Source organism: Giraffa tippelskirchi, chromosome 6 (assembly GCF_054371585.1).
Source record: "Giraffa tippelskirchi isolate mGirTip1 chromosome 6, T2T-mGirTip1v1.2.pri, whole genome shotgun sequence".
NCBI lineage: Eukaryota > Metazoa > Chordata > Mammalia > Artiodactyla > Giraffidae > Giraffa > Giraffa tippelskirchi.
In genome coordinates this window covers 44318041-44326134 of record NC_137280.1, presented here as the reverse complement: position 1 = coordinate 44326134, position 8094 = coordinate 44318041, and positions in this window count along the sequence as shown.

Here is an 8094-nt window from a genome sequence, read left to right as displayed (position 1 = left end):
AATTAAGTGAATCAGCTATATGTATACATACAGCCCCTCTCTTGTGGACCTCCCTCCTAACCCTCCCATCCCACCCCTCTAATTTGGGAAGATCCGCTGGAGAAGGGCATGGCAACCCACTCCAGTTTTTTTTGCCTGGAGAATCCCATGGACAGAGGAGCCTGGTGGACTATAGTCCATGGGGTTGAAAAGAGTTGGACAGGACTGAGTGACTAACATTTAAGGTCATCACAGAGCACCGAGCTGTTCTCCCTGTGCTATACAGCAGCTTCTCACTAGCTAGCTATTTTACACATGGTAGTGTATATATGTTGATGCTACTCTCTCAATTCATCCCACCCTCTGAGCTAAACTTTTGAACAAATTGCCGTAGGCTGGCATAAAAGAATAAGGCTCTTGGGAACCAAGGCTAAAGGCAGGCTTCAGCTTCACTGCACTTGAAGGCTCTTCTCCAACGATCTCTGCTGGGCTCTTTGAGAAAGCTTTGCTTGCGGTGCAGACCTGGAAGACAGAAGCAGATGGTGCTACAGAAAAGATGCGACACCCTGCCTGCATCTTCTCCCTGGCAGACAAACGCAGGAGAAGGGAGGAGGGCAGCGAATGCTTTTGCCCCCATGGCAGAGGCCAAGATCCACCAGGGCTGGGGGAAGGGTCAGAGGAAAACCTTTGTGTCCTGCAAGAGAGTCAAGAAACTGTCCCAGGATCGGGTCAATAGAAGTTTCCAAATGCTGGGGAAAGGGCAGGAATCTCTTCCCCAGGAGACCTGCTTAAAAATTAAGGCAAATTTCAGGTGACAGAGGGAAAGATCATTGAGAAAGGCTTGTCTTCAAATCCCAGGGCCACAGGGCTTTGCCTAAGACTGAGCCCGAACTAAGCCAATAACTGCCATCTTCCTTTTCAGCAAGCTGTATCAGGAACATGTATCAGGAGCAATCCATCTACCATGGAAAGAGGGTAAGAGCGTGGGCAGGGACCCCCTTTGCAGTTGGTGCAGGGAAACAAAGTCCGATGAAACCTGAGGGTGGAGGCCCCAAGCCCTGGCTTACCATACCACCAAAGGAGTTCGAAGTCTGTGGTCCATTGCACATAACCATAGACAGAGCCACACCCAAACCCAGCTCCATACTTGATGAGACTGATTCAAACTCCAACATGAATGGCCTGACAGAAGAAGAGTTATGACCAATGCTCATATAAAACGGAGGCTTCCCTGGTGGCTCAGATGGTAAAGAAATGCCTGCAATGTAGGAGACCTGTGTTCGATCCCTGGGTGGGGAAGATACCCTGGAGAAGGAAATGGCAACCCACTCCAGTATACTTGCTTGGAGAATCCCATGGACAGAGGAGCCTGGTGGGCTACAGTCCATGGGGTCACAAAGAGTCAGACACAATCGAGCAACTAAAACACACACACTGGTATAAATACAGATATCCCTTAATTTTTGCTTTAGGGCACCTTGCTTTTACAAAAAAAAAAAATCACCTCCAGGTACTAAGTACCTGTGTTTGCTCACTGAAGCAAAAATGAACAGTATTTTTGCTTTTATGAAAAAATGTGAAAGGTGACAATAGTATGCAGCGTCTGTTTTGCTCTTATAGGCAACACAACCCTCCCCACCCAGCAGTGAGACTGGCGCCACCAAGCTCCTACCCCGGGAATTGCATGCGGCTTTTTGGCCTCTGGCCACCAGAGCTTGGAACTGTGTCTGCAAGCATCTGGGTTTTTTCTGGATTTATTTTGTGCATCCCTTAGCAAGATGTGTCCTGTAGGGTCAGGCCACTCAAGATGGCTGTTCTCTTGCTCTCTGTCTGTCAGCTGCCCATACAGGGCCTGTGTCACCCATGCCCTACTCACAGGACTGACCTTCCTATTGCTTACCCCCAGAAACCAGCTGGTGATGGTTTTCATCAAAGGAACGGTGAGGGCCTGTGCCCCTCTACTGGTTTCCCTGGTAACTAATGAGTACACCTGACATCAATTCCCTATAACTGGTAATCTCCTCTCCTCCCCGCCCCCAGAAGTGAAGAGAGCCCCCATGTCCTGCCTGCGGTCAGCTGCACACACTCGGGTGTTGTTCCGGGACCTTGCTTCAGACAGGTAAGCTCCCCCATCTGTTAAACCACTGAGGTCGCTATTACTGACTCTGGGCTCTTTCTTTGGTCTTTTGTTTTCTTTTTTTTTTTTTTAAAGGATTTATTCATTTGGCTGTGATGGATCTTAGTTGCGGGCATGCAGGATCTTAGATCTTAGTAGTGGCACGTGGGATCTAGTTCTCTGACCAGGGATCGAACCCATGTCCCTTGCATTGGGAGCGTGGAGTCCCAGCTGCTGGACAACCAGGGAAGTCCCTCAATATTGTTTTTGATTTACCGTCTTGACTGGAGTTCGGTTTAAAATTTTCCACTTCAACACTTGGGGACTAGGGAAATGCCCTCGGGAGGTCCAGGGAACCAGTGGGCCTACATGAGTGGGACTTCAGCCAGGGCTCCATTGATTACCTGGCCTCCTGGGCCCCCACTCTCACAGGGGTTCAGAACGATGCTTCTTTTCATGTGGCAGTGTCAGCTCAGACCTTGTGTCCAGGATCCTCCAACTGTCTGTTTCTTCCCCTTCCCCAGCATACAGTTACCAAAAAATACCTGTAGCTCCCTTAGAGGAAGCCTGGGGAATGCTTAGATGTTGTAGATACTTGTCATGGTACAGCAGGATTCTTACTCCTAAGGACCAGACCACCTCTTCAGTCAATGGATTTTAATTTGAAAATTGTCTCAGGCCTGAGAACTGAACTAGGAACTGAGACTTCTTAAGGAGGAGGCTGCCTTCAGCATACTGCTCTCCTTTCTGTCCTGTTCATTCGTTTTGTCCTCTTAAGGACATGTGTATCTACTTATAATAATAAATCACACCAACATGAAAAGCGCTGATAACAAATGATAGATCAAATCATTCTTTTCTTTTCGATGACAGATGTTAAGTCGAGAGCTCTTAGTAGAGAAGGGTGGGCCACCTCTATTAGCTCAGGGGTTTTGTAGGCTTCAAAATCAGCAGCAAACATCTATTAATAGATTGACAGTCCCCAGCCCCAGCCTTTTTGGCACCAGGGACTGGTTTCATGGAAAACAATGTTTTCACAGACGGAAAGAGGGGGATGGTTTCAGGATGATTTGAGCATGTTACACTTATTGTGCACTTTATTTCTAATCTCATGCTACTTCTGACCTGATAGGAGGTACTAGTCCAAGGCCCAGAGGCAGGGGACCCGTAATTTTGATGTCTCTACCCATGATTCACCCACTCCAGTATTCTTGCCTGGAGAATCCCATGGGCAGAGGAGTCTGGTGGGCTATAGTCCACAGGGTTGCAAAGTGTTGGACACAACTGAAGCAACTTAGCATGCACGCACCCACGTTTCAGGGTCCCAGGTTTTCCCTATCAGGGCCCTGCCTTTTGCATAACAAAGCTGCCTCCATTGAGCAGTAATAAGGAGTGCTTCAGCCTGCCGCTCAGCAGTGTCTGCTCTTGCACTGCAGGAGAGTCTTGGGTGCTGGCTCTATTGTCTTATTTAGAGTTGTGTGGGTGCATGCTCGGTTGCTTCAGTCATGTCCAACTCTTTGTGACCCTACGGACCATAGCCTGCCAGGCTCTTCTGTCTGTGGGATTCTTCAGGCAAGAACACTGGAGTGGGTTGCCATGCCCTCCTGCAGGGGATCTTCCTGACCCAGTGATCAATCCAATGTTTTTAATGTCTCCTGCATTGGCAGTCAGGTTCTTTACCACTAGCACCACCTGGGAAGCCCATTATTTAGTGTTAATTGTACCTTAATGGTCCTCATCAGCATTATCCCTCTCCAGTTCAGTCGCTCAGTCATATCTGACTCTGTGACCCCATGGACTGCAGCATGCCAGGCCTCCCTGTCCATCACCAGCTCCCAGAGTTTATTCAAACTCATGTCTGTTGGGTTGGTGATGCCATCCAACCATCTCATCCTCTGTTGTCCTCTTCTCCTCCCTCCTTCAATCTTTCCCAGCATCAGGGTCTTTTCAAAAGAGTCAGTTCTTCCCATCAAGTGGCCCAAGTATTGGAGTTTCAGCTTCAGCATCCCTCTGCCGGGCAGCAATTCAACTAGGCAATAACCAGCCTTCTCCACAGTCTTTGTGGCATCCTTTTGCCCCCCAGTTTTTTCCTCTCAATTATTGAGAGACAGCTATTGACGTCTCAGACTCTAACTATAGATTTAAAAACATTTTATTTATTTATTTGACTGCACTGGGTCTTAGTCGTGGCATGTGGGGTCTAGTTCCCTGACCAGGGCTTGGAACCCGGGCCCCCTGCACTGGGAGTGTGGAGTCTGGACCACCAGGGAAATCCACCCCCAGACCTTCTGAATGCCTTGCTTCGCCCCATCTCCTGTAGCCTTCCCCTCCACTGTTGTACTTTTCTGGGGTTCCCACCAGTCAAATCTTCAGGATTTGAGCCACCACCTTATACCAAGGACTGTCTGTGTCATACTTGCTGACCACAATGATGTCTCTTCAACTGGCCTTGAGTGAGCCTGTCCCAAGTCCCCTTCTTACAGCCTACTTCCTTTTTAAAAAATATTTTTTTGGCTGTGTCAGGTCTTAGTTGTGGCATGTGGGATCTAGTTCCCTGACCAGGGATTGAACCTGGGCCCCCTGCAATGGAAGCTCAGAGTCTCAGCCCCTGGATCACCAGGGAAGTCCCACTGTCTACTTTCTTAGATCACTTAATGTTAGTCTGCGCCGTCCAAGAAGCAGTCATCGAGATGGCATTAGAAGTGCAAGCAATTTATTAGGTGCAGTGCTTGTGAGGGAAAGTAAGGAGGAATCCAGGGCAAATCAGAGAAAGGAAGATCCGTTAGGGTGTAGTATGCATCTAAGAAAACTTGGCAAGTCTGCTTAGAGTCCTTGAGGCAAAGCTGCTCATGGGAGCAGTTCCGTCTCCTGAGAGCGCCTCTGCCTGCTATTCCTGCTGCACCCAGTCATGGGCTTGGGGCTGCCAGTGGGAAGTGTGTTGTAGCTGGGCACTGGGTCGACCGCATTCCCCCTGCACAGCACATCTAGGGGTGTGTGTTCACGGCTGCTGTAGTGTCTGTCATTTCTAGGCTTTCCTTGAAACTGGTTGAACCTCTTCCCTTGTGTTTTAGACAAAGGCACTGAAAGATGTTTGGAAGCTCAGTGTACATGGACAGGATCATCAGTTGTGGGCTTCACTGTAATGTGACCTGGGTTTTGTCATGAGCAACCAGGATGTTCATCTCTGTGTGTCTTGCCTTTGCAGCTGCTCAGGTTCCCTTGTGAAGACATTTAGGCAACCAGGCAGGAAAGTGTGTCTGGGTAGCTAATCTCATGAAAAAGGATCAACATTCAGACTGTAGAATTCATCTTATTCAATATGGTACCATCCCCTGGGCTTCCCTGGTGGCTCAGATGGTGAAGAATCTGCCTGCAATGCAGGAGACCCGGGCTCAATCCCTGGATTGGGAAGATCCCCTGGAGGAGGGAATGGCTACCCACTCTAGTATTCTAGCCTGGAGAATCTCATGGACAGAGTATCCTGGTGGGCTATGAGTCCATGGGGTGGCAAGCAGTCAGACACAACTGAGCTACTTTCACCATCCCCTGATCGCTGTTAAACTTTTCTGGAGAATACACTTCCATTCTGCTGCCCAGGAGGAAGGTTGCTTGCTTGGAGCCGATCAGCCAGCTTCTTATCATGGCTTCTCATGCCCACATCCAGAGTCACCTGTTCTTCCTAAGCCTTTGAGCTTAGGTGAAACTTTTTTTGCTTCTTGCCGTTACTCTCTCACTTCTGGCTCAGCGTTCAGCTTTGTCAGGTCTGCAGAGTGAGTGACCACTCTTTGATCTGCTTTCAACTGCCAAACTTTGTTGTGGTTTCTGTTCCTATTACCTTTGTCCTTGTGGGCTTACGCTTTTGTAAAAGGACTTTACTGTTTTAGTGAGATGTGGGAGGGACCTGGATTGAAGTCCTGAGTCCAGGCCTCCATTTTTTTTTTCTTTCCATGACACACGGCATGCAAGATCGTAGTTCTCCAATCAGGGATGGAACCCTCGCCTCCTCCAGTGGAAACTTGGAGTCCTAACCACAGGACCATCAGGGAACTCACAATCCTTTTTTTTTAAAAATTATTTTTTAATAATTGGTGTCTTCAGTAGCCTATTAGCTGGCTTCCATAGAGATGTTTCTCCACAGAGTAGTCAGTCTTTAAAAACGTAAATTAGATCACGTTACTTTCTTGCTGAAAAGTCTTTTCCAAAGGTTTCTCATTACACAGAATAAAACCTAAATCGCTTGCCTTGGGGGCTGGCCTATATGACCTTACATGATCTGGCCCTGGGTGCTTCTTGGGCCTCATCTCCTACCTCTCACCCTGTCAGTAATCGTCTCCAGTCACACTGGCTTTCTTGCTGTCTTCCAGACAAAAATTTTCTTAATGTTAGTTTGACTTCCCAGGTGGTGCAGAAGTAAATAATCTGCCTGCAATGCAGGAGACTCATGTTTGATCCCTGGGTCAGGAAGATCCCCTGGAAAAGGGAATGACAATCCACTCCAGTATTCTTGCCTGGGAAATCCCATGGACAGAGGAGCCCGGCAGTCCATGGGGGTCCCAAAGAATCAGACATGACTGAGTATGCATGCACACGTTAGATTACGCTAACATTAGTTTGTTTCTTATTACATTTGCTATGTCTTGACTTTTTTTGACAGAATATTAATTTTTATAAATTTATTTTTAATAATTTTTGTATTTTGTCCTTAAGAATGACTTCACTTTTCCAACAATGTAAACATCTATTTTTCTAGTTTTATATTTCATTATGTTTACACCCTGGATCCATGTTAATATTGTGAGGAAGGGGTTTAACTTGGTATTTTCTCCAAATGTGGCCAACTGTCTCAACATCATTTTTTTTTTTTTTTGAAACAGATTCCTACTGATTAGAAATGGCATCTCTATCATATACTTACCTACATACAGCGACCTGTCTCTGGGCTCTATAATCTTCTTCTGAGTTATTTAGCCAGTTCTGTGTAAGTACTCTGCGATACTCACCGGTATGTTAAAACAATTTTACTCATGTATTTATTCACTTTTGGTTGTGCTGGATCTTTGTTGCTGTGCAGGCTTTTCTCTAGTTGTGGCGAGTGGTGGAGGGGAGGATGGCCACTCTCTAGTTGTGTGCAAGGGCTTCTCATTACATTGGCTTCTCCTGTTGCGGTGCACAGGCTTCAGCAGTTGTGCCATATGGGCTCAGCAGTTGCAGCTCCGACTCTAGAGCTCCTGCTCCGTCGTGGTGCACTGGCTTAGTTGCTTCTCAGCATGTGAGATCTTCCTGGACAAGGGATCGAACCTGTATCTCCTGCATTGGTAGGCAGATTCTTTACCACTAGCCACCAGGAAGCCCCCTCACCAGTGTGTTTTAAAATGTTTCTGGAAGTTGTTTTACTTTTATAACATTTCCATTATTGTGCATCTTATCTTCCAAATGTACACTTTTCTTTTCTGATGTGCACTCGAATTATAATGATGTAGGGGCAGGAACTGATGTTTGTTTTTTTTTGATCCTGGGCTTTCCTTTTCTAGGTTCATGGCACGCCTGCATTGTTCAGGTCTTTTGCATCTTTTAGTAGAACTTTATAGTTTTCTTCATAAAGGTCTTTCACACTTTATGTTAGGTGTAATGTAATCCTATTTTATAATGTTTGTTATTGTAAATGGGGGTTTAAAAAACTGGTTATTATTCTGAGTGGAAGTTAGTGATTTTTGTATGTTCCAGACCTCTGACTGAACTTTTTTACTTTCTAAGAGCTGGTGCTCAGCTGCTCAGTCCTGTCCAACTCTTTATGGCCCCATGGACTGTAGACATGGCACCTCTGTCCATGGAATTTTCCAGGCAAGAATGCTGGAGTGGCCTGTCATTCCCTACTCCAGGGGATCTTCTGGACCCAGGGATTGAACCTGCATCTCCTGCAAGTCTCCTGTGCTTGGCAGGATTCTTTACCATTAGTGCCACCTGGGTACCCCTAGAGTGGGTAGGTAGATTTATTTTGG